This window comes from Aquila chrysaetos, chromosome 20, assembly GCF_900496995.4.
Source record: "Aquila chrysaetos chrysaetos chromosome 20, bAquChr1.4, whole genome shotgun sequence".
Classification (NCBI taxonomy): Eukaryota; Metazoa; Chordata; class Aves; order Accipitriformes; family Accipitridae; genus Aquila; species Aquila chrysaetos.
This window is the reverse complement of record NC_044023.1, coordinates 13864034-13891890: the sequence shown is the minus strand read 5'-3', so window position 1 is coordinate 13891890 and position 27857 is coordinate 13864034. Positions and strand designations below refer to the sequence as shown.

At 43.6% G+C, this 27857-nt stretch overlaps 1 protein-coding gene across 4 annotated transcripts in view; it reads right to left on the bottom strand.

Moving 5' to 3' along the window:
- Positions 1-27857, bottom strand: part of PLXNB1 (plexin B1) — an 84114-nt gene that overhangs the window by 44389 nt on the left and 11868 nt on the right. The window contains exons 1-2 of one of the 4 annotated variants that reach the window (XM_029995888.1): positions 24259-24281; positions 15323-15384 (exon numbers count right to left, since the gene is read on the bottom strand). The gene's annotated coding sequence lies outside the window, so the exon portion shown is untranslated. Of the gene's footprint in view, positions 1-14417; positions 14435-15322; positions 15385-17946; positions 18253-24258; positions 24282-27857 lie in introns of those variants that run through there. The other 3 variants (XM_029995887.2, XM_029995886.1, XM_029995890.1) reach the window with 3 other exon arrangements.

Below are 27857 nucleotides of genomic sequence, written 5' to 3'. Positions count from 1 at the left end.
GTGTAGACTGAAGGATGGAGCTCTAATTTAACTATATCACCTTGGGTTTATATCAGTAGAGGATATCTTGCCCCAGCTCCAACATGCGAGTTATTTTTTATGCATTCTCACCATTTTTATTGGAGGAAACTGTATTCAAGGAGCTCCTTAATCACACAACTGCCTTGGTACCTCTGCACAGCCAACATGCAGACATCACAGTGGCTTGTTGTGCAATTCTGTCTGTAGTCTCCTCAGTTTCAAAGCTTAAAATGCCTGCAAACAAAACAATAGGCTGATGACCACCCAACAGCAGGAGCTTGACTATGTTGTGACAGAGCCACACTGACATGGAGAAGAGAGTCTTTGATCTGGAAGCAGCTGAGGATCACAAGACATCATTACACTACACCACTTAGAGGAATCTCTAATCTTCTTTCTAACTAATGCAACCTTCCTATGCCAGCACTTACACAGTAAAATCAGCATGTGTCTTTGGAATTTATGAATTCTGAAATACTGGCTTTCTGGCTAGAGGTCATGCCTACAAGCTGCAAGACTCTGCTCTGTCCACCACATAGCATCACTGACAACTGCTGGGGCAGGACTAACACGCATACATGCCACCAGTGGTTGAACTCAAAACACAGTGCATGACACCATTCTAGCAACACAAATCTTTTTACAAGCTTTCTGATCTGTAGTTGAATCTATCCCTAATGTTTCACTGAAAGCATTTTACCTATTGGAGAGCCTGTACTGGAAGAGATGGAAAAGCAACCAGCCTTTCATTCCAGTAGACCACAATCAAAAGCAGATCCTGCTGTGGTCAAAGCTCTGACCTGAAGCTATTCTTGTTTCACTCACCAATATCCCCCTAGAAATCACTTTGTTAAGAGCTAGTCGTCAAGGGTGTTCCAGGTTAGAAGATACTCTCTAGTCCTCATGACTCTGGGAAAACAGAGGGCAGCTGAGAAGACACAAAGGAAAAAAAAAAAAAAAAAAAAAAAAAAAAAAAGGTAGTACAGTATGTTCTGCAAACTAGTTCTAATCACTCTGAGCAATGGGTAAACATTGAATATTGTGCTCTTTGTTGCTCTTTGCTGAAAAGCCATTAGCAAATGAACTTGTATTTATTGCTAAGTGAGCATTCAGTAGAAATGAGCACAAGTCTGTGTGGCTATCAGTAGTTAGAAGCATTCCCATTCTACATGAAAATTGAGATTAAAAAAAGCCAGCAATGTCTTTTGATTCAATTTTCCAAGTTGTTTCTCAAGCATGGACATCAATGCCTTTTTTATTATTGCTCTTCAGTTAAGCCCATCACAATCTCTCTGGGAGGACAGGAAGGAGGAGGATAACCTACATTTAAATCTGATGGTTTCATGACAGGCCACACTACTGAGCTCTTTATGGATTTACTGAACCGTTCTGCTTCCTCTGCTCACTGCTAGTGTATAACACAGCTGTTACAGACAGATTGCACTAAAAGTGTGTAGCCTTTAATTAATTCTGAAGGCAATTGCCAAGGCTTAAAGATTCTTTTTAAATATTCCATTTTTTGGATGAATTCCCGTTAAATAGGAAAATGCTCCAGACAATACTCTGAACATTGCCTCTAACACACTGTAAAATATTAATATCCAAATGATACTTTTGAGTTTCATTTATTTAATCTGGATCACAACAGAAGGGCTAGAGGATTAGTCAGTTCTGCCACAGAATATTTATATCACATCCACAAAACAACAACCAATAACATGGAAGCAATGGCACTATTTTGTTACTTGGAATTTGAAATAAGACCGTGTTTTCTGTAGCACTATTTTTACCTCTCTGACCTCACATATCCCTCTCAGACACTACTTATTTATTAAAGAAACAAACCCAGAATTCATTTGGACACATTTTAGCAGCGTATCAACACATAAAGATTATTTCAATCCTCACAGATTATTTCCCTAATACCACATCCTATCCCCCAAACATGGGGAGGTCAGATAATGTTCTAACTTCTAGGCTAGATTTCATACTCAACACCAATCCCAGCAGAATTATCCTTGGAAAAAAGTAGGCCCCTGAAATTTGCACCTGCAGTTTCCACTGTATCATTTGCAGAGCCCACCCACAGCAAGAGCACTAAAAGATTTAAACATTAAAAGCATAATTCTTCCAGCTGCATGACAACTCTTGTGCTCCAGCACATTCAAATCACCCAGCAGCAGGAAGATGACCACTGCTGTGTTTTCTGCACAAAAGCCCTGAATTACAGCCCCCCTTCTAAGCATCATAAGCTCAACAGAGACTTGCTGTTTTCTGCTGTGAAAGATGACATTCCCATTAAATAAATTTTTTTTGAGTCTTATTTACTACTACCAGGCCAGTTCCCTGCTCTGCTGTTTAAGAACACTCACAACAAGCAGCTCCAGCAGAGATGAACACAAAACTCTGTTTTCCAAATAAAATTGACCCCAAGGAGAACCCCAAGTCCAAGCCATCCTGTCAGAGCAGGGCGGGTACAGACAAGGGAGCTCTGATATACCAGATGCGAGTAACACCAAAGCTGAGGTCAAAATAACTCAAAAAACCCCTGTAAAGACAAAATAGCAAATCTGAAACACCGAGGGAAGATAGCAAAAAACCTGTACTTTCAGGCTACAGAATTAATAGCATTGTTAGATAAACAGTTGAGAAAATTATGTTTTCCAAACCCTTGATAGTTACTGCTGACCATTACAATGCACTTTTCTGTATGGGGGTTGAAGAAGTTATACTAAAACAATGTTGCACAAAATACTTTGTCAACTTTGTGATACTAGTGCCATTTTAGTGATGCTTGTGCGTTGTTAGGGTTCTTTGGAAAAACTGTAGAAAGTGCTTCTACAACCCTGGGCCTACCTAAATATTAATTTTAGCCATACTAGAATTCATTGATGGTAGTGGACAGGTATTTCCCCATAACAGCTCTAGCATAACCAATCTTTTCTCTTGCACACAAGAAAATGTGTTATAAATACTAGTTTAAGCTTCCAGTTAATGGTTAATGAAGAGTTAATGATTAATACAATGATTTATAATAAGTTTACAAACAAGACAAACTACACAAACATTTACAAGGAATATAAAGCAACCACAAGCTGCTTGCTATTAAAAGAAGCTCTCTTCAGATATTCTGTCCTTGTAAATTGAGGGTTGACTTTTCACTTTACCATCTTCTCAAACACTAACAAAACGTGAACTCAAGTACCATGTTGTATATCTATTTTTAAAAGGGGAAAGCAAGTCAGCTTTTAGTTTCTCAGTATCTTAACAAAACCAAAGGATAACTTTTTGCCAGTGTTATACATTTGAAGATTGGAGTCCTTTAGGATCTGCTCCAACCTTCTGCATAATCACACCACAGAACACCACTAAACAATCTCTTCTTCTAGCCAACAAGCTCCTGACAAAAGTGTCCCAGTGAAAGCAGAATTTTTTCTTATGGCTCCTAAATTATAGAAATCACCCCCTTAACCCAGCAAGGTGATCCCTGAGGGTTATTTACCCAAGGTAAAATGCCTCATCATTTTGTCTAACTTTGCTTGTCACAGGATCTCCCAAGTCAACGAAGCTTCTAGTTGCTTTTTGCATGAACAGTTTGAAAACTAATTCTTCTTAATCCTCCTTGGGCAAGAAGATAATGACAGCTATTCTAACTCAGAGGTCCACCTACAGAGAAACCAGCTTCAGCAACAGACAATAACAGATGCGTAAGTAGTAGTATAAGGGCAGACAAGCATAAGGCAATCCTTCCCCTGTACATCCTGGCAGCTTTGGGCATTCCTGAATCGCAGACTGTAGCCCCATGCAATCCTTTGGATGGATACATTAGGTAGTCTGAGCTTCTTCAGTCAGAAAGAATTAACTTTTCTTGTAGCTCTTTGACCCCTTTCCAGTTTGTCAGCATCTTTTTTTTTTTTTTTTTTTTTTTTTTTTTTTTCTGTTAATGTACCTGATCTGGATGAGAATCCCCTTTTCACAGCACCTGACCCAGATACACTACCCCTTGGCTTTCTAATGCTGCACACAGAGCAAATGTTACTTCCTCCAGTTCGACCCACCACTCCTCCACTACCTGCCCAAGAACCTCCTGCTCTTCTAGCTGCCACACCACATGTGGCCAAGTCTGTATCCAGTCGAATACCATCAGTGACTCAAATATTCTTCCAGGCAACTAGTTAGGAAAAAATATCCTGTTCTCCAGCCTTTAATGTGTTAAGTACATTCAGAGAGCCTAGATGGGTTTAATCCAGCTGTAATAGAACCCTGCTGGCAAAGCAGAGCTCACTGAAGTTACCCATCCAATTCACCCTGCTGAGCAAATCCACCATTTCTACACAAATCTACATAAATCTAAGCCCATCATCCCCTGTAGAAATAAATTTTCTTGCGGAAGTTCAAGAACCCAATTGTTGATCAAAGTACAGACTAATACTGGAGCAAAGAGAAATCCCTGCAGTACCCAGGGAATTCCAAGAGCAGATTTCCCATTTCCAGTTAACTGGGATCCAAGAGCTACTTTTTAATCTGTTTAATATGAACTAAACTGATCTTTTAAAAGAACTGTCAACTAAGGCTCTTGGGAAAAAAAAGTTAAGCTATTGTGGAATTAAAGTTACACTCCCTATCATGATTTAATAAGTAGTTAAAAGACAGGAAACCAAAAGTGGAAGAGTTTCCCGTCAGAGGAAGGTTATCAGTGAGATCTGCCAAGAAGTTGTTCTGCAACCTGCACTGTTCAATATGTTCACATAAGATCTATGAAGAGGAATATGTCTAAGAGTGGCATATTTTATTATTTAAAAAATTATTCATCACAATCAAATTCAGAAAAGACCGCAAAAAGTGACAGAACTCATGCACTCCCTAAGTAACTACACAATATCTTCAATGTCAATAAATACCAAAACAACCAACATAAAATATTCTAATTACATAAGCACAACAGGATCCAAAGTAGCTGTTACCACTCAGGAAAACTTTGGAAACTTGGTAAGTCAGTTCAGTATTTAGTATCAAGCAAAAAGGCAAATACAACCTTTGGATTGATTAGGAAAGAAAACACACATCACCACTATGTTGTTGAATGCTGCAGGCAGTTCTGATTCCCACATCTGAAAAAGGAGACAGAATGACAGAAAGGACAACAAAGATGATCAAAAGCATGGAGCAGCTTCCATATAAGGAGAGCTTGAGCAGAGTAGGACTTTGGATGGACAAAGAAACAACCAGGGGGAAGATATGGAAAATTTAAGAGATCTGAAACATGACAAAGCATCAATATGAAAAACATGGAATAATTGACTACCGTGTCTTACAATGCAGAAAAAAGAGAGCACCCACCAAAGTTACAGACAACTTTTCTAAGCCAGTTCAAGGATATTGTCACAGGATGTAGAATATTTTAAACAACATTTTAAATGCATAATTAAGTTGTAGAGCCCACTGCTGTAGGATGTCATGGAAACTAGAAACATAAACAAGTTAGAAGAGGGATTATATAAATTAATGGAGAATAGATATAGTCGAGATCAGATGATTAGATACAACTCCTGGCCAAGGTGGGTCCTAAACTGATGATGGTCATAAGCTGGGAATCAAATGAAGAGGGGAGAAAGAAAAAAAAAAAAACCCACCAAACCAAATCCACCACATTATACATGCCCTGTTTCTTACAGTCCTCATTAAGCGTCTGCTTCTGGATCTTGTCAAAGACAGGATACTGAGCTACAAAGAGCTCTGCAATTTGCCCCAGAATGACACTTCTATTTAAACTTCTTATTTTATGGTACATTTATAGATTTTATTTATTTTTAAGTATTAAGAATGTAACTTTAGCCCTGCCTAATTGCATATTTAGGAAGCTGGAAACCTAACCTCATGGACTATTTCAAAAGGCATTATCTATCATATTAACATTCAGATACCATCTAACTGAATCCTGACAGCTCAGCACAAAAGTTAATGCAGAACACAGCAGCAAAGCAAGCAAGCATCATCCTCAGCAGACTGGGAAACCAAAGCAAAGGCCAGAGCCACAGTGCACAGAAGTGGCAGAATTGAGTTTAACGCACCAACAGTCCCTCTTCCAGGAACAGCTCTTCCTTGTCTGCTAAATGTTTGACGGAAACTTCTCAGATACTGAGTGAATAAAACAGATAACGTCTTTGCTGTATGTACAGCAAAGCATTGGGTAGCATTCAACAGAACTGCTATTGCTAAAAGTAGGTCAGGACTGTCCGTTCTAACCAGGGAGAAAGGAAAGCTAAAGCACACCAGGCTATTTGGCCAGGTATTACAGAAAACTTTTGTCTGGGATTTCATCACTACTTCAAACAGACATGATTCATATTTTACCGGCCTCCACCTCAAACAAGGCACGCCTTCCCAACCACACTGCCCTCCCTATCATTAGGGGCACCTCTCCCCAGCCTCAGCCAGGATCCTCCTGTTCTCAGCTTTGGCTCCACAGGCTACGAAAGCCAGAGTCCTCCTCTGGACTAGCTGCCTTAGCTATTCTGTGTTGATTTCTATAAAGCAGAAATGCCCAACCGTTTCATCCAGAAATGGCCAGGACAGCACACTATCTTCTCAATGTAATTACTTCTGCCTTAGAGTCTATTTTCCTTGGCAGGGTGCCCTCCAGAAGGGAGGGAAGAGACCTCCTGCAACCAGCACATGCTTCCCAGAGAACAGCACCATGACCCCTAACCAAGCTCTCACGTCCCAGAGGCAAAGGCCACACTCCCAAGGCAAGTCCTTTTGCATCTAGCCTGGCCTTGGAGTAACCTAGCAAGAGAGGAAAGGAACTTCAAATGTCCTGCAAAACTCCCGTGAAAGGAAACCTGTCCTACACTTGCACCCCAAGAGGAAAACCATGGTCTCCAAGCCAGCATCAGCCCTGCAGGATTGCACAGTGGAAAGGAGAACAGAGAGACCTACCACAAAAGCAGTTCATGCTAGCAGTGCTACAGACCACAAGCAGACACACAAGGACCACATCCCGAACTCCACCATCCAGTTGTCAAGATGCAAATCAGAACCATTAAACACTGGAGTCTGCCTTGAATAAACCCTTTCGCTCTGCAGACACCAAGCAGTGCAGGGTGCTCTGACCTGTTAAAGAACAGCATTTCTTCAACACCCCAGAAGTCTTCGAATTTAGTACCACAACAGCTCTATAAAGAATTAATACGCCTTGGGTAGACAGGAAGGAATTCTTCTCCTTGGAGTTTTCCTTCATTTCAAATAAAATTCACTTTTCTGCCCTCCACAGTAATCTTCTGGAGAACCATACAGCCTGACAGCAGTTTGGCAGTCTTCTATCATTCCAAAAGTGTCAGCAGTTCTGGCTACAGCCATGAATACAGGCGGTAACATGCAAATAAATTTAATGCAGTGCAACCACATGAGTAGCATCTACCTCCTCCCATCCAGAAAAGACAGCAAAATCAACAGAATTCCACATCACTACCACAATCTGCTTGTGGTTTGCCTTCAAACCAAGTTGGGGTATATTCTATCTTGTATTACTCAACTCATTTTAAGCATTATCAGAAATGAAGCTTTGATCAATTAATCTTCCATAAATTAGTGCCTAAGCCTGGAAGGCTATTAGTAGTCAGCTACAAACTATTAGGCTCAATATTCTGGTAATTAGGTTACACAAGTCTGCTAGATAATGATCCAAATTGAGGTAGCCAGACATTTTCTTCCACCTCTGCAAGCCAATACCAAGGCTTTCATAAGGCCAAGAACAGATAGCAACACACCATGTTGTTCAAAAAGCCTGGGGACCTTCCCAAGTTGCTCATAACATGCATAAAACACAATAGCTCCCACTGCACTACTGCAGAAAACTGAACAGGCTGGGTGCAGACTTGAGAGCCAGGATCAACTCTGCACCAGTCTCAACAGCCCCAACCAATGACCCTTTGCCAGGCTAGGATCTTTGAGATCCAATGCTTCCAAACGTAGTATAACATAGAATGGTAGCACAGGAACCACCCATGAAGGGCTCTCAAGGTGCATGTGGTCAAGGAGCCACAGGCTGGCAGCAGCAATGCAGCATACTCTTCCACCCTACAATCACAGCCCTCCATCCCAGACATTGTCCACACTTACCATAGAATCATAGAATTGTTTAGGTTGGAAAAGACCTTTAAGATCATATTGTCCAACTGTCAACCCAGTACCACCATGCCCACTAAACCATGTCCTGAACTTGGAAGTTCTTGTTTCAAGGATAAAAATTCAGAGCACCAGACTGCATATGGATAGGGGTGGGAGGACTACTACTGTGCATGGACCATCAGGCAATGCTTTTCATTCATACCACTGTGAGTCCACAATCTGGCGGAGTGAAAATGAGCAACATTAAAATTAAGCAGCAAAGGAAGCAGAAGCTAGGACATTGCACAATTTGGTACTCAGAGAAATAAACCATCTGGAGCAAAAGTTCTTCAGTCACTTTGTTAACAGGCAGACATCTAGTCACACCTTATCCAGAACAAAGAATTTTATTACAAGACAAAATTCACCTTAAGAAATTTTAACACCATCAAGTGGCTTTGCAACATGAGTTTCTGTTCTTATCTGTACACTCAGATTGAAGAGATCCTAACTATTTCTGGCAAAATATTTGAGCTCCTGGTCCTGTTCAGGGCTGAGAAAGCTGCTTTGGTGCTGTCCTAAAGACACCAACGTTCAGAATTGGCTACCTGTTCATGGCAGCCATGAATTTTAAAGGCTTTTTGGTTGAGACTGTTCTCCATCTGGTTTGCTACCCTCCCACCTTCACAGTCTGACAGCCACTGGCTGGGCAGGATGGACTGGCTCTTCCCTTTGCCTTTCAAGGAAGCCCAGACCTTCACCCTAGGGCCACAGAGATGCACTAACAGGTCTGCCACATAAACTGCAGTGCTAGTCTGAAATGCAAACTGCTATGAGCAGGAATTTCAGCCAGTATAACAGGCTGACTGTTGGCATTTCAGAGAATACTACCTTGCCAGGATCACCCCTGGGCAAAAGTGCCCAGGAGACAGGAAAACCAGATTTACAGTAGTTTGTTAGGAATAGCACTGAGAGTTTTACATCTGAGTGGCTGGCTGCTCTTCTGCTGGAAGGAACAGGTAGACAGAGCAGAGAGGCTGGTAAGGAGAACAAGGAAAAAGTATGCACATCTGTTCTGAAAGGATAAACCATAGCCTGTGGTCAGCACAGTTTTGTTTGCAGACTGTCCCAGTTCCAGGCACCCTTCCTCTGTCATTTTAAGCTATCCACACAGCAGGGGCTGTGCCTTCCTCTGGGAAAGGAAACTGCTCCACTCTGCCATAGCATACGTAACTAATCAAAACCCCACAACAACATGGCTCAGACAGCACTCTTCAGACATACACACAGACCAAACTGAACAATCGGCCACCTAACGTCAACCCAGAAGGCCACAGTGGAGCTGACACAAGTTCAGCATCATAAAAATGTTTTAAATTAAACCTTCTCAGGGCTTAGTGGGAAATACACTAGTTGAAATCATGGACCAGCTAGGAATAAAAAAAGATCATACAGGCTAAAGATGGGTTCAAACTAAATCTAATCTGGTCAGACCATCTGGAGAATGGCAGACAGGTCCAGCACTCACAGGAACAGGCTGAGAAAGAATCAGAGCTGGAACAAAACTACTGATGAAAACAATAATTGAGAAATTGAGAGTGAACAGGAAGGATGCTCTCTAAATGGTGTAACAACTGAGCCCTTTATTACTCTGCAATGATGAGACTTCTGGTTTCGGATAGAGACTTCTTCCTGAATCAAACAGCTGACTAAATAGGTGCAACATGTCAAGATGATAGGGGAACAATCAACAGGTAAGGAACCTAAGCCCACTCCACTGAGTCCCAGTCTTCCCCAACATGACCCTTATCCTAATCCTGTATGTGCTCCACCTGACTTCTCATCTCAGCCCCAGGCCTGTCTGTACTCCTCATAGCTGATAAGCCGAGCATGCAATTTCTCAGCCAGTCCATGGAGTGACTTTCACTATAGAGTACAAGATACAGACAAGTCAGTTTCTATATCCTTGCAAAGGGGCTATAGTTCCCCAAAATACATCAGCTCAGTTGTTTTCAGTCATAAGAGCATGCCTCCAAGAATATACATCATCTTAGTTCTGCTACTGGGCAGCTTTCCATAGCTGTTCCCCAAGGACCACAGCAGCAAAGTTAGTCAATGAAAGGTAAAAAAATAAAAATAATAATAATAATTAAAAAAAAAAAAAAAAAGGGGGATACTACCTAACAGCAGAGACCCTGTCCCTAGGCACAAAAAGACAAATAGCCCAACATTGTTCTCCTTCTGAAAGGAGTTGTTCAAATGAACAACTAGGGCTGGTCTCTACTGTGCCCTCTGCAGATTTGGGTAAGCATCTAAAACCAAGTGCAAGTCCAGACTTTCAAGGGTGAAGCATCTAGAAGCGAGCCCTATTTTTGAGTTATTTTTAAATGTTTAGACAGGACCTAAAATAAGACCAGTGTTTTGAGTACTTCTGAAGAGTATGAACCTCACGTAGGCCATGACATTTTTAGTCTGAAAATGCTTTGGAACAGGGGTTGTACTGTTTATACATCTGCTTATCACCCATTTTAGCTCAAATTAAGTTACAGTCCATTACCAGGCAAGAAGCACTTTTTTAAATGGGGGAAATTCAAACAAGTAAGATTTAGGCTATCAGCAGTAAGACAGTCTCTGTAACTCAGACCATCTCAGAGCAGCAGGAACAGTATATGCCACAGAGAAAGGGAGAAAGTCAGCTTCTCTGCTTAGAATATTTGTCTTCACACCACCCTTCCTAGCTGCATAGTTTTCAGAAATATACTCTCCGTCTCTCTTCAAACTCAACAGTCTGCAGACTCCAACAGCCCGCAGGCAATGGCTTTAGCAAGTAAGAGGTGCATGCAGTATATCACAAGCAGCACAGAACTAACCTAGAAGACAAGCTGTGCCAGTCTCTGTTTTTACAAGTTTTATTTGTATACCTCCTCCTGCTCCATGCTGACAAACCAGGTTGCAGTTGTCTGGCTCTGACAACAGCCTGAAACATTAAGTACAAAGTAAGCACATAATAGCACTTTACCTCTGATCGCTCTCCCCGGCTTCAACAACATGCAGCTCAGGGATTTCTTGGGATAGAGGTGGTTTCTATGCATTTAGTAACCTTCAATAACTCCTCCTATGGAGATGCCCTGTGTCCTCAAATACACACAGACATTTGGCATTCACAACATCCTGTGGCAAGAAGCTTCCCAGGTTAACTGCACACACCAAGGACTAAGTCATTATTTGTTTTTAAGTTTACTACATGCTGGCTCCATTCAACACCTATTCATACTTGCAATGGAAGAGACAAAAAAAGATTGCTCCCCCTCTAACCTTTCCATGCCATTCAGGATTTGAAGATAAGTATCACTCATCACTTTTCAGGTGGAAGAGTACCAGTTTATTCAGTTGCTCTTCGTATGGAAGGTAATTCTCACCTCTGGTCACTACTGCTGCTGTTCCATTTCTAATAACTGAAGATACCTTTTTTAAGATGCAATGGTTTTCCTAAAGCTGCAGAAAACTCAGCTTTCATATGAGCTGGAGAAACTATAGTGTGATGATTTTAAATACAGCAGGGATTCCCAACTGCTATAGTGAATTACTAGTTAAAATATACAGCCTAACTTCTTAAACTGAGTTTGCTCAAAAGCAAATTTACTTTCAAGCCACAGCACCCAGCTACGCCTTCTTCCTCCAGAATAGGGTGTATTTCTCAAAAACTTTATATCCCCATTAGTGCTTTGAAAGTACAAGTAACATCCTTATAATTGATTTAGCCTGCTCTGATGGAGGATATATCCCTTTTGACAGAGGTTGCATGCCAGAGCTTTATTCTGTCATATGTTCTTAATGAACATTTCAATCCATCAATTTTTTTTCCTCAAGTATAGGCACAATATTTAGTGATTTCCTGATGCTACGTAAAACAACAATATCCTTAACAGACCTTGTTCTTCTAGAGTCATTTAAGAATACTTGATTTTAGACACTGTTTTTGTCATGACTCCCTCAAAATCCAAAGTGAGTTCTTCCACAAGTGCAGTGATCCTAACTGCTTCCTACATTCTTGATTATCAGATATAGGACTTTGCTATTTATACACACTTAGCTTGCTAAGCAACCTAAACTTCCCTGTTAGGCTGAAATATCTGGCTTTTCTCTGTCCTTTGCCAGTTTCACTATTAGAAATTAAACAAGCATTTTTAAGATGCAGAAATGTAGAAGTGTAACTGAAATAAAAAAAAAAAGTAAGGCCATTAAAACCCAACAGAATTCAAAAGAGGGCAGATACATTACCTAGAGTTACAATAGCCAGTGCTAACAGCTTTTTTAAAAATATAAACCTACCTCACAATTTAGGGCTTTGAACCATTCTTTAAGGGTTAGAAGGAACACCTCACCCCACAAACAGCCCATAACTGGTCTTGATCAAAGGGGAGAACCCTCCTCTCAAGGTGGTGGATATCAAACAACACACAGGACCCAAAAGTTCATCTAATCGAGCCTCTAAGTTGAGCCCAGCTATTCCCATTTCTTCCACTAGATCAGCTGGTCAAAGCACTTAGCTCTTCCTAGAAGCTGAGCTTCTAGAATGCAGTGCAGGAGACGTTGACCACGTCTTCGGTGACATCAAACTATGCCAACCCTGAGTTACATAAAACCTGTACCTGGAACATAACACAAGGGCTTATTTTCACATAAGGCATTCACCTGTCGAAGTATTACACCGGCGGGGCTTTTAGAAGCAAAATATAGAAACAGATTTAGAATTTTATTCCTTACCCCACTGTGGGTATGTGTAGGTCTGCATTATTTTTCCAGTGAAAGAAGCTCAGATACTACCAAACCAAGAATGTAGCTGTTACAAGGTTAAATACTTCCACAAATGGAGCATACACACCTAGTGAAGAACAGCTCAGCATTCAGTGGGAGACATCTTGGAAACAGAATTGCAAGTCAAGATGCAAGACCAGAGAGCAATCTGGACTATTCTTTCATTGAAATGCTACATTTGGAACTGGAGCTGGAGTTTGAGGTAGCTATGCAGAGGCTTTACATCACATATGAAGGAAGTAACGTGGAACATGGCCCCAGGTCTAGAAATGCCCCAAGCCCCCACTATTCTGACCACTTTGCAGAGAACACACGATACAGAACTGCTTGCCAGGTATAGGAAGCAATGAGAAAGAAATGTCTACAATGAAAACACATCATCACAGTTTGGAAAAATGTGCCCTCCACCCCCAGAAGATGAGGGTTTCTCCTGAAGAATTCTTACCTTGCACACAGCACAGCAGTTTTATGTTTATCTTTAAGAAAGAAAAAGTGGTGGTCCACAGAAAATAGGGCAGAAAATCAGTCCCTACACTGTTTAAAAAGGAAGGGAGAGAAGAGGAGGGAACAAGTAACACTCTCCTAGGTAACATCAAATTGCTACTCTGGCTACACAAGAATGAAGTAGAGCATGACTCGGGTAATAACCGTAACTCACAGTTCAGAAGTTAGTTTGTTCAGCCACCATTTTTCGCGCTTAAAGGTACTAAAAAGCATGTCCTCTAGTGCACTTCAGCTGGAGCAGCACTTTTTCAATAGGATCTGGACAGAATTAGTTTGATATCTCAAAAAATACAACATACAGACCTCTGTCCTCCCTATGGTCTTCTATTTTTTATGTACCCTGAAAGGAGGGATCTAGAAGAGTCTGGCCTGAATTCAAGTCATCTCAAGTACTTACTCATTCCCTATTTCAAACAGCTTTGATTTAGTGGTTTTACTTGAACCACCCAGAGCAATGCAAAGCTGAGGAAATCAGACTCGCCAATCTTTGTACATGTGTTATGTGTACTCAGGATTTATTCTTGGAGATTCCAGATTGAAACAGGTTTTCTGAAAACTTGCTCTTTACCATCCAAGAATTCAATTCAGGTCTACTACCAAACTGAAACCACACAGGCTGCACACACAGAGAAGTCTGGGCTAGGGGTTGCTGTCTGGCTTTGTTCATTGTTTTTACTTCTGCTGAGCCCTTCTGCTGCTATAGCTACAAGTCCAACAAGCAGACATCCTTCTGATGAAGGGCTCCTGTACTCCCAGTGCTCTAACGTGATATTCATCTCTCCAGTGCAAGAGTCAGTGACTCATCTAAATCAGCACTTAGTGTCCAGGTGCCAGGGTTTCACTCCCCAGCCAGAAGTTCATGCAGATCTGCAGATCTCCAACAGTTCATTCAGTCTGGGATCTCTGCTTACCACCCTATATTTGATATTCAAATTCCCATATACAAATTCCACACATTCACTTACAGAGCGCTTCACCAGGCAAACTGAAACAGGAGTTGTAACTATCCTGTTTAACTGGAAGCTGCCTGAAAGGAGAAATCAGTTTCAGGGAGACATTTCTTCAAGGGTCTATAGCTGTCAACACCACAGAGCTCAGCCAGCACAAAGCAGCTCTTCACACTACATGGTGATTGACAACCAGATATGAACATCACCCCTGCTCCAGGAGACTGTCTTCAGATTTGGAAACACTCACTGGCCCATTTCTGGCCATAGATCACCATCACAAAGTAGCTTTTTTGTTTTGTTTGTTTCCATCTGTAGGTTAAACTCATTCCCTCGTACAGAGCATTCAAAGTTTAAAATTTATTTTTTTACATTGCAACAGAGATGGAAGTGCAGCACCAGAGGTGCCAAGAAGATTCTTGCAAAAGCTGTAGAGCGGCCTGACTTAGGCAGCACTGCAACCCACAGATCCCAACCAGTCCCTCGAGAAAGGGGGGTGCAGCTTGGGAGGAGGACGAAGACAAAGACAAAAATGACAAGCAAATAGACAGGCAACCTTTGGAATAAATACGTCTCCTTACAGCAGAACTCTACAGATCAAAGCTTCTGTTGAAGAGATGCCCTCCGTCCTTCACAGGATTTCCTTAAATAAAGGGAATGTTCCCTTTGCAAAGGGAACAAGTGCTTATTCTCACACACAGCCACTCACTCTTTCCAGTAGACCACATGCCTGGTGAACCCACTCATCCAACTAATCACAGGTGGTACAGTTCATCAGGTGGGTTCGTTATGCAGCAGCATCAAGAGGCTGCCCAGCATTGCACTGGCCACACAAACTGAGATGATCAGGAACAAGGAGGAGCCCAGCAGGCTGCAGCAATCGATGGGCATCCCAGTGCTGACTCCCGGCGCATTTTGCTTACCATCTGGACTCTTGGGAACGTTGAGACACCTTCATTTCTCTTATTGAAGAGTGTGCCTCAAGCTGGAAAAAACAACATAACATGAAATGCAAAGACTATTTTTCCAATAAATTAAATCTCTGTTGCACTTGACTCCCACTGTGGTTCCCTTCCCCCTGAGAAGGCAAGGTCTGGCCAGCTGCACAAAGTCCAGGCAGCCCTGGGAAAACAATGGGATCTTTTTCTTGCCAGAACGAGCCTTCCCGTTCACCCTTCTAACCATGGCACAGAGGACACCCCCAGTGTGTCTGCAGGGGAGAGGAGTCTGTTGGCATAGCAACAGTACACCCTAACTCGCTGCTAATGAACAGGGATAAAATGTTTTGTTCTCATTAGGAAAAATACAGACACATTCCTGATTGGTGAGTAATGTCTCTGCCTCTGGGAGATTAGCTCAGAGCTGTGCAGCCTGAAACAGCCTCAATTCAGCCCACTGCAGTGCTTCCCTTGAACAGCTACTCTCCAAGGACCACACGTCTCTCAAGGGCAAGCCTACAGAGCCTTCTGTAGCACTTTGCCTTCGGGCCTAAGACAGCTCAAGGCAAGAATAATGAGAAGAGACTTGACAGGAGCAAACCAGAACCGGCACAATGGCAACACCCCCCTCTCCCTGCAGGAGCACGGCAGAAAAGCCAGCTCTCACTGGTGCATTCACTGCACCTGGGTCCCAAGCTACCACCACAGCAGGCAAGAGTTTCTCTTTGTGCATCCACCGCAGGTCTGCCTTGCGCAGGGCTCAATCAGCCTGTGACTCCAGCTCCCGCTCCAGCCACGCTTCCCATTGCTGGGTGAGTAAATGGACAGAGCAAAGAGCTGCAATACACTCAAAAGCAGAGCTCAGCCACCATTAGGTGCCTGGGTGCAGAAAACCAAACAAGGGCTGCTGCCTACCAGTCTTTATCAGGATTTCGGCATCTAGCAATCAGCAAGATCCACCAGGAGGAATCGCTTTGGTGTTTGCAGAATATTTGCACAGACACTGTTGTTTCATCACTCATGTCTGTATCTGGGTGCTGACCAGGCTACAATCTTGGCCTTGCAAGAAATAAAGCCTCTGCCCGACACAAGCAATGCTGCTTCCCAAACCCTCTTCCCTCCAGATCCTCCTGCCACAGGGGCCAGCACAGCAAGTGGGAGGATCACAGTACTTCACCCTTTGCAAAGAGGATCTGGGGCAGAAGCAAGGCCAGACACCCCATGCACAAAGAAAAATCCAGTCTCTAACCACATATTTCCCAGGCTTTTTGGCATAACCTGGTCTGCACAGTGCAAACACAGCCCAGCAGAATTAAACCGTGGAATTGCACTCTGAGCCCATGGTTCATCTCTCCTTTATGCTACTACTGGGTCCCATTCACTCACATCAGTTTGCCTCGCCTTGAATTCAGAAGCTGTTGAGAACAGGGACTGCACACCTTAGTCCTCAGAGGCGACTTGAGAGAGTACTTCCAGGGGTTGAATAGGGCTCCCTTCTCCCTCTACTGGGAAATTGGTGCTGGCCAGGATTAGTACCCCACGCAGAGATACACTCAGCTCCAAAGCAAACTGGAATGTGGCAGAGCCCTCTCGCTCTCCCAGCGCCCTGTACTGCGGATGGAGAAATGGTGGGATTTGGGCTCCGAGACAGCTGCAGGCTGTGCTCTGAGCACCAGCTAACTCCCTTCCCCGGTCCCTCATACTTTCACCTGCTCTTCCCCGTCTTCCCACTCCTCAGGGCTTCAAACAGCTCAACTCAGCAGCTCAAAATGGTGCAGGAGGAGAAGGTGGAGTCAGCATCAAGAAAGAAGGGCCCTGCTATCCTAACACCTTTGAGAAACTTGCACGTCCTATGGGGAACGATGCTCCTTCAAACGCTACTGCTCTCACTCAGCCACAAAACTCGTATATTAACCTGTGCTGTGATCTGCTCATGGAACTGCTGGGACTTGATTTCTACTTTACATCCTTGCAGCTGAGAAATAATTTATTTCAGTCCCCTAGGCAGGAACTCGATTGCCTGCAAAGCCATCTCGGTCTGCCTAAAGGAGAAAAATAAACCCATGATCTTACCGAGCAGCCGGCCGAGCAGCGACAGACCCCAGCCTTGGCCAGCAGCCCCTGTCCAGCTTGCGGTGAAGCTCAAATCCCTCCCAGCCCACCACAAGGCTAGAGGGGCCAGGGGTACTGTTTTCCAGCCTCCGGGCATTTTACTTTACTCGTTCCAGGCCAGATCCCTCCCCCAGCCCTGGTCAGAAAGGAAAAGCCGTGGGAATGGAGCTCAACACCCCGAGGTAGGCTCACCCCCAGCCTACAAGGAGCGCTTAACTCCCTCCGCGCCGGCGGGCAGCCCTCCGCAGAGACTGCAGCCGCAGGGACGGCTTGCTGGCAGGCCCTCCAGCAAAGGGTTACGGCTCCAGGACTGGCCCCATCCTGCTCCCCAGGCCGTCGCTTTCCCACATTGACAGGCGCTGCGCAGGGGTCGGCTGGCCTGCACCATAGCCCACAGTGTTGTGCCATCGAGCAGGAGGACAGCCAAGGGCAGACCTGCCACTCACCCGCCACAGTTCCTCGCCTTCCCAGGACGCCCGCCGCTCCTGCTGCCCTACCTTTCAGTGTTTTCATCGTCCACCAGCACACAGACGGCAAGCCACGAGAGGAGACCACTCTCCATCTTTCCCTGCTCCCAGCAAGTCCCAGAGGCTGCCCACTTAACAGAAAGATATCTTCATCACCGCGTCAAAGCACGTTTTCTTCCTTTTGCTCCGCATGCTGCTGTACAAAAGCCGTGCTGCCTACAAAGCAGACCTCGCTCAGCGCAGAGCATGCGGTCAGCAATCAGCCGGCATGTCAGGAGTTAAGTTAGCATTTCCATTCTCCTGACCTGCACCAACGCTGGCTGAATATCGAGCTATTCTTTGCAGCTTGATAAAGCATGAGAAAGCTGAAGGCCTCACACACTCCTCTTTTCACAGCTTGGCCCGCTGCCCACAAGCTGTCACTCCCTGGCACCCAGGGCAAAGAGAGAGAAGGAGGCCAAGCTGCAGCCAGCTGCAATGAATCACTCGCTCCCCCCGGTCCCCTCCTCCCCAGGGAGCCTGGATCCCTCCTTCCGGCAAGGGGATAATGTCTGCCTGGCTACGCTGGCTTCTTTCACAGAAAAAGCCATCCTTTTGGGGGGGTGGGGGTGACCCTCCTATTGCAAAAGCTGCTGCCACAGAAAAGCGCAAAGCAGCTCCCAGCAAGACTAAAGTACGAGGACTTCTGCTCAGCAGCTGGATGGGAACGCACTCCTGCAAGTGTTCAGCACAAACACCACTTAAAAATCTGATGTTGGCCACTTGTCTAAATTGCAGGGAATTCTGGAGGAAGGCTCAGGCACAGAATCTGATTTGAAGGAGACTGCCTATCCCTTCATGTCCTGCTCATGCAAAATTTATTTCGGGGACTGATTCCCATTGCAGTCCTTTCCTAGCCCCCCTTCTCCCGCTCACTACAACATCCAGCCCAATTACCATGTTTGATCCATGCCCTTCGAATCACCACCACCACCCATCCCCTCATGTTTATTTTGATGAGTTCCATCATACAAACTGCTTCCCCACGTTACAGTTCATTCTTCATTTTTTAACGTGAAGCAGCAGAGGGAAATACATCCAGATCTCAGGGTCAGTTGAATCCAAGACAGAAAACACAGCTGAGAAGGCACAGGAACACCAAGGTCATCGTGTGCCTTCCTTGCGCTATAGGCCCAAGTTTGGAGAGCAAAGCCTTTGCATAGTAAAAATGTCAGCTGTTTGCTTTCTGAGGAAGGGGATATTCATTGATAAAACACATACAAACTCAGCCCCTCACTGTCAGCCTAAGCATGAACTAACAGTGGCACATGGGTCCACATGGCACATGGGATACTTCCATCCACTCATTTCTGTCTCCAGCAGAGAAGCTCACTGCACAGTAGGCAGTCCCTGCCTGAAGAGTCGCATCTCTCTCCCAGTACAGAGAAAGGAGCTGCAAACTGCAGTTTTACTGGGAGAAGGGTTTAACCCCAAGCCTGGCAAAGGCAAAGTCTCACTGCCTCCAAGGAGGGACAAGAGGTTGCCTTCCCAACAGCACATGCTGCCACCTCCAGCACCCTGCTCCTCCACTAGCAAATCTGTAACCTTCCCTATCCCAGTGCCTTATATCCCTAACAGCCATACAATAGTGTCTACATCCCTTTCCTCTGTAAGGCAGCCAATTAGGCTACAAGTTACCAGCAGACAGGTATGCTGAGTGTGCTTCAAATTCAGTCAGTGCCAGGGCAGGATTATATACGTTTCTCTTACCTCCCCCTGCACTTCTGGGGTGATGAAGGAAGAGTTGCACAGTTCCCACCTCACAGCCAATTCATATTCAAACAGTGAGAAACTCATCAACTTTGGGTCACCCAAGCAATCTACAGAGGGTTTCTTTTATTATTATTGTTGTTTGGGTTTTCAGGGGGTTTGTTTTTGCAAAATCTGGAACAGTACAAAACAAAATGTAAATCATGAAAAGAAACTCTCCCTCTTTTAAAAAACAAAAAAAAAAACAAAAACACCCAAACAACCAGAAGTGGGAAGAACCTTCACTATTCCTAAAGCTACTTTCATCACAAACTAAACCGAGTCTTAAAAACACTTTCAGGGACACAGGCTGTCGAGAATCACAGGTAACCACATTCAATGCCATTTTACCATATACTCTGTCAAATGACACACTACATATGGATTTATCCCTTATGATACATTTATAGCACTTTGTAGGGTTTCTCTCGCACTCTTATACATCTACATCAATAAGGGCCTTCTCCACAACACCTGCAGCTACAAAACTAGTATATTGAAAAGATTATTACACTGAGCATCCATAAGTTAGCAAGCTCTGGAACTCAGGTTACCCCTTCTGCAAATCAAATACAAAACTCTGTGTGTGTCTATACAGTTAAGAAGAGTTTTGCTGCAGGAATGCTAGCTCATTCAGCGTCACCCTCCTCTGTCAGAGGGATCTCTAAATGCAAAGCTTAATAGAAACAGTTAATATCCCAAGTGTGGCTCTGAGCCATCTGAGCTCTCTATGTAACATAATCAGGTTCATAATGCTCAGAATAGCACTCTGGAGTCCTAGTACAGACTAAGACCTCACTGTATTAAGTGTTGTGTAGATAGTTGTGGTGCCGTTTTCTCTTCTGTAAAATTACTGAGCACCATATACAGGAACCAACCATAATCCATATTTTACAGAAGTTAGGACACAGGAGAGCAATGTATACTTTTCAAATGTCTTCTTCTGGCAGCTAAATCAAGTTAGTATTTTCAGACACACTGAGGGGAGGGAGGGAGGGGAACACTGAGGTTACTCTCTCTCCAGAGCAGACAGGCAAAAGCCCAGTTCAGCCAAAGCTCACTGAGGCTCTTTATGTTCCCGTTCGGTGACAGAGGTCACTTGTCGAAGACTGAACCAGATCTGGTACTGGGCTGCCTGCTAAGCATGCTGGCAAAAGGATCTGAGCTATACCCTACTCTGAGCTATACCCTACTCTGCAGTTGTTTGCATTTCTTCAGGAACACCAAAGGCTTGGAGTCCGTCCCAATGCTGCTTGCACCACCTTTGCTAAAAACACGCCTTTTAGCTCCAAAGTAAAATTTGCCTTAAATTCCTCGTGCTGTGAAGAAAGGAAGCCTGTACACAGGATCTATGAAAAAGGTAATTGCTTGTGTTTGCCAAAACACTTATTTATGCAAATTCTCATTCTTCTGGCTCAGATATTCCTACCATAAATACAGGTTAGACCCATGTCTGAGCTGATCATCCTGTGATCCTCTTCAGGTTCATGTTGCACTGCAGGTGCTGTACCCTGCTCACAATTCCCAAGCATCCAGAAGTCACAGCTCTTCAATTCATTGATTTTTAAGAGGCACCAGGTCACATTGTCTGGCCTTCAGCTGATCACAGTTCACAAGCTTTCTGCACATCTCTGGCTTAGGAACTGTATGTGTTTGAAATGAATAGACTATATGCCTTTTGGCAAGATGCCCGAGGCAAAGGCCTCAGGAGAGAAATCCACGATTTCATAGGCCAATACAAATGGACAGGCATCTCCTCATTTCAACTTTTATTCCCTATTTGAGAATAGGCTGAGGGAGCTGGCTATTACAAGGGGGAAAGGAAGAGCTGTAGGGTCCAACACAGTTGTAGTGTACGCAAAGAAATATATTACAAGAGGAAACAGAAGTAGACAGCTGAGTACTTAAAGAGGGGAGCCCTCTGCAGAAACAAGGCAAATACCACTGCAGAATAATCTTAATATAGGTTGCTCCTTCAGACCTGCACTAGCCTGAATGCCCTGATGCAGGGACAGAAAACGCTATATGATGGGGAGCAGGAGGAGGCTATGTGTGAAGAAGGACATTCTCCTCTCAGCTAAAAAAAAGCTGTGGTTTTCAACACTGTTTTGCCTTTCCTCTGCTGTGCTGTTTCCCAGCTGAGAGGAATCCCATCAGCCCATTGCACAGCATCTGATCAGAGCTCATCCTGCCTGCTGCCCCTCACATGAGGCTCCCCAGGGACTCCTCGAAAGGTAAGGGACAGAAGCAAAAGGGGGCACTAAAAATGGGCCTGCCAAGGCTCAGGTGCCAGCATGTTGACCTGAGCTCAAGAGAACAAGTGGGGAGGCAGGAAGAGAAACTTTCACAAAGCTGTTTCTTAAGCCAGATTTATAGGGATACAGTGAAACAGAGTAGGGTCCTGGGTGAGGGGAGATTGAACAAGTTCAGAGCTAATCAGCAAGACTGCCATGAAAGACTGCAATCTACAACAGATTTTCACAGGGAAACACCAAATCCAAAATCATCACCTGCAGACCAATTGGGAGCTGCCACTGCCTCTGCTCTTTCTGTACCATTGCAATGCAATCACAACTACAGCACTACCCTTCCCCCCCGAAGTCCCTGTTCCTCTAAGAGGAGGTCATACCCAAAACTATCTTTTCTCTTTTTTGTGTGCCATGAGTGATGAGGATCTTAAAGTCTGGGTTTTGGCAACTAAAGTAACTGCTGTGAAAACGTTACTGGAGATTTTTGCCAGAACAGGCGAGAAGAGCCTTCCAACTTCTTGAAAAGGTACTGTGTACAAAGGCAATCTGGTGCAGAGCTGCAGGGACAGCAAAAATGGAAGTCCCACTGCTGTGGTGGACATTCCCAGGGCTGAGGAATGTCAGTATGGGAAAGAGGATTAAGCCGGCTGCTGCTTTACCTGTAGTCACTCAGGAGACAAGCTGTCAAGACCTACAAAAATTCCAGTGGTCTCATGAAGAGCAGTTTCTAGGAGGAAGATTTTTCATGAGGATATTCTTGACTATTAGTTGAATAACTTCTTTGTTCCAGACTACAGCTAAAAAAAAAAAAAAAAGCCTTCCTGTTATTGCTTTGCCATTCAAGACATTGTCATTGTCACCTTTCAGATGTGTAAGCATAAGAGACAGCAGCAGCTGAGCTGTGGTAATTAGGAGGGAGAGATGGGCAGGCCTTGTCTCACATCTTTCTGTTAAGATGCGGTTTATACTTTGGCAGATTTAACAGTCCCCAGTGAAAATAAGCCATCTGCATCTACTCCAGCAGACCATCCTAATTTCTGAATCCTTCAAATAGTTCTTGAAAAATAAGCATTGCCTTCCTGCTTTTTATCAAGCCCAAATGCAGTCACAAAACCATTAATTCTCTTACAGTAATACAGGAACACTGGCTCTAGACCTGTTCACAAGACATCTACTTCAAAAAAAATTTTCCCATTTTATTCAACATCTACTGAGTTCAAAGTTTCACTGCTCTGTGTACTTGCAGCAGGGAAGCTAAGAAGGATGGGACCAACCTCATTCAAATCTATTCACAAGAACCCTTCTTGAGGAAAGCCAATAACTTTCGGAGAGTCTCTGCAGACTTTGCTCCACCGCTTTGCACACCGAAGAATGGCTAGTTGGTAATCCTCTTTTCACTCAGTGAGCACAGACCCAAAGGTTTTCATCCCTGTGAGCTCAGAAATTTCCATTTCCATTTGAGAGAGACGTTTTCCTGGCAGTTCTCAAAAGATGCATTTGTAAAATAGGAAACAACCTCAAGGATTGCTAAAGCAAAGGAAAAAAGCTGTACGTGGACAGTCTTTCTACCTCAGCCAGGAAAGGAAATTCCTTCTCAGGACTGATGCCCCATAAACACAACCTACTCTGCAACTACCAAATACTTGATCAACACAAAGTGACCGGCTGTCCACCCTCCCTTGTACAAACACACAATATTTTCCTAGGTGTTGGTTTCAGATCAGCTGGGCAACAGCCACCAAAATCTCAAAAGAAAGAAAAAGACCAGAAACACATATTTGTGTGTGCATGCCAGACAAGAAAGGAAAATAAGGGGTGCATGTCAGATGGCTGGGACAAATTACAGAGAGGTAAAGGTATGCTAGTGAACTCACTGCAGGGAAGACACACTCATGTCAGTGATTTTTAAACTTGTAGCCCATAGTTTTTTTTGTCATCTGCAAAGGTAATTAAAAAGGCAAATCCATTGCCATATCTCTATTAGAAAATGTTTAGAAGCCTGCAAACCCAAGAGGTTGAAACTTGCTTCTTTCAAGTGCAAAACATTTAGATGGCCCAAAGCCAAGTCTCAGAAAAAAGCCCTAGTCAGTAGCTCAGGAATGCCAGCTCTTAACACAAACCTAAAGCATACAAACCCTCTGGTCCAGCAATTCATAGTATCATCTCCAACCAAAAACTCACTTAAAATTGCACTCTTAAAATTGCAGCTATCATCCACCTCCTTGATTCTATGCCAGGGAAACCTAACTGAAGTCTCACTTTGACACTCTGCAAAGTAGTCAGCTGAGTGAGCTATTTTTCTTACCTCGCTTTGGGGAATCCTGCTTAGAACCTCTGTAAAGAGAAACAAGAAGGCTTCATGCCACATCAGGCAGGATCCCTTCCATCACTCCCAGCTCCTTAGCAAAGGCATTCCTGAGATGCACCGTGCCCTAATAAATCAACACAAGCGCTCCAGGTTTCCCCGGCAGCTGGAAGCCGGAATTCTGCAGTGAAGGCAAACACCTCCCCAGCTAAAGCAAACACAGCCAGGGAGCCCCTGCTGAGAGCCCACAGCTACTGTCAAAAGAGGGACAGAGAGAGAAGGTGGGGATCATAAGGCATCTGGCTGACAAAAGGCAATCCAACTTAAAGACAGAAGATGGCCATGAGTCTGGCCCTGACCTAGGCATTCCCCTGTACGGGCATGTGCTTGCCAAAATGTTTTATCAGAGCAAAACCACAAAATTTCATTTTTAGAGCAATGATCATCTTGCCCTTGCCAGGGATGGTAGTTTTGCCTTTAAGAGCATTTATTTTAGCATTTAGGATACTCATGTAAAAGATCCTGCAAAAACACAGAACAAAAATAGCCCAGTCTTAAACAGCTTATAGCTTAACTCTAAAATAAATGAAGACAAAGGAAACACTACTGATCAGTATGAGCAGGAGTCAGCTCAGCAGAGCAAGATGACTGCTGTTTCCAGGGGTAAAGGGAGGTGTTAGGGGTTTTTTTTCTTTTTAAACTATATTACAGAAAAGACCTGATGAAAGATTTTAGAAAAGAATTATTAGGTGGGTTGGCATACATTTATGGGCCAACCACCTCTCACACAGAAACCAAACCAGTATTTTTCAAAAGCAGCACAAGGAAACAACAGAGGCTAATGTTACCAGACAAACAGCAGCAACAGTCCAACTTCCAGCACTAACATTTGCTAGATTGCATACAAAAAAACCTAGATGGGCTGCTTCAATAGCTCATTTTCAGTTGCACTTGGCGAGTAAGGGAAGGGAGTAGCCAAGGCAAGGCTGAAACAGTGACAGTAAAAGAAAAGCAAGAGTTGATTGCCTCAAATGCTCTTACAACAGGCACAAACCCATCAATACCTTAAAAATAAATCTCATTTACTAAAACAAAGGCATCTTCCTCAGATGCACCCTGAGAGCTGGAGTAAATACCCAGATTTCAACATCTCCCACTCCCGATGTTTATGCTCTCCCACAGGGAGTTTCCAGGGAGAGCCTTCGGTGCACGGATGGGAAGTAGTGCAGGATAAGCACGAACAAATCCCACTTATGTCAGACCTAACCTGTACTGCAAACCCAAGTCTTCAGCTTCCACAGCATCATTTGCAGCCTTTACTTTGAGACCACTGTAAGGCATATTTTCCTTCCCACTCCCTTGAAGAACCGCCAGATCCCAGTCTGTAAGCAAATACTGCCTTTAAGGGAAATCCTGGTCTACCAACACATGGTTAATTGAGACACACACATGCCAGGCAGCTAACAGTGCACAGCAATGGTGAAGAGCCAGCAGACCCATCAGTAGGTGAGTACCAGGAGCTCCCCCACAGATCACCCACCCCCCCCCACCCCACACCCAGTAAACAAAGTCAGTGCTGCGTGAGATTCCGCCTGCAGAGCTGTGTGCTCTTTGGGGGGAAGGACCCTGAGTGGCAGCAGGGCACTTAGAAGCCCTGGGTCTCAAGAAAGGAATCACAGATGAATGTAGTTGGGTGAAGGACTCGTACATATGTATATGTGGAGAGAGACAGACACAAAGGAGGGTGGGGGAGGGAAAGAAACAGCAAGACTCGTTTCCAGGCCTTGTGCTTATTTTGACCTTTCAGTTAAAGATTCTCCGAAAAGGCACTGTTCAGCCCCAAGCCTGATTAGACATCTTGGGAAAAACAGAGCACAAAGCATCACACATGAATGAGCACAGAGCCATAATACGATCTTGATATTCCCACCCATCCATATGGCCAAAAAAAGCGAAGTTCTTCAGTGCAAACATTGGCAGCAGCAATATGAAACTAATGTGTTAATTAGCAGACTTCGCAATCCAGCACAGGAGAGAGATTGCTGATGTTGGCTATTATATAGTCAATCAGAAGCCAAACAGAACAAGTATGACATTAGTTAACCCATTCAGAACAAAGTTAATAATTTGCTAATTGCAGGTTTCTGGAATGAGCAGATCAAGGTCTGTTTTCCAAACCTCTTCTCTCAGGAATATCTGAAAATGTATTTGGTATGGCAAGCTCTCTATCACTTGCAACTCTTTATTAACAGTCAGTCTCAACTTAGATGTTTAGCCTAAATTCAGGAAAGCCCACTGCCTTGCTTTACACAACATCAGACTAAGTGAGCTCAATGATTTGTCTGGCCTTATAAAACTGTAAATTAGTTTTCAGCCTGTAAACAATCACAAGTTATTCTGAAACAATCATAGGCTAAACTACAAGATTCATCGTTTACTTCTTGTATAGGATTTTCACACTGAATACAAGAGAAGATTAATGAAAGTAACTGAAATTACTTAAATGCAGTTGGAATTTAACACTGTTCCTTAGTGTACATGGGTTTTCACACCGACTGCTTAATAAAACTCTACTTTCCTAGAAAGTTTAATCAGTAAAATAAGTACCACAAGACAGGTCAGATCAAAAGATCAGCGTAATGGTGAAAGAAATAGTGACAAATATAAAGAAGATTTCATTCTCAGGAGACATCTGAAGTACAAACCTCGGGTTAACACTCCCATCATGAACAAGATTCTTTACACCCAGGATGTACCACTTATATTGCATAAAACATTTAGACATAAACAAAGTTTGGGAGGAAAAAAAACCAGGGTTGAGGAACACAACTGCATCAGTCTTGGGGTTATTTCTAAAGCACAGAAAAACAAAAATCAATTGCAGCAGGACTAGTCAGAGTCACATAATTTAAGGTAAGACCACTCTGACTTCCTGCCTAACACAGGCACCATTCCATTTTATCCACTCACACCTCCACAAAACCCATTAAGTGGTTCTGTGAAATGTAGTGGTTTATGGCACCTAGACTAGAGGCCTTTGGAGGTCAAAATATAAGTTCACTACTCTCCCAGTGGTTTGCTCCAATGGCTCCATCATTCTTTCTGGCAGCAAGGCCAGCCTAATTTCTTATTTGTTTGCCTTCTGCCTTGAGCCATTAATTCCACCTCTACAGGATTAAAGAGCAGCTCCTCAATTATGCACATGCTTTAACCAGGTTACCTCTCAATAGCTTTTTTTGGCAATCAACAGATCAGTCCCATCAGTCTCTCATCACAAGGCACCTTCCCGAGTGCTTGAACAACTTATAACTTTTTTTTTTTTTAAACAGCAATTTGATTGTCATCCCCCCCACCTCCTCCCCTTTCTTCAGGGTCACTGCTTTGGTGAAGCACACAATCGGTGAATGATCAGCATCTCTAGAACACAGAAGTCTGTACTTGCTTGTATCAGATGGATGTTTTTTCACTAGACCCGTTTTACAGCGTAATGGAGGAGCTACAGAAGTCATAGACTGCAAAGATTATATCAGTTAGCTAACAGTCAATTATCTGACTACTGAGTGTAAGGAGCTCATATCTTTCTTAGTCACCATTTAATC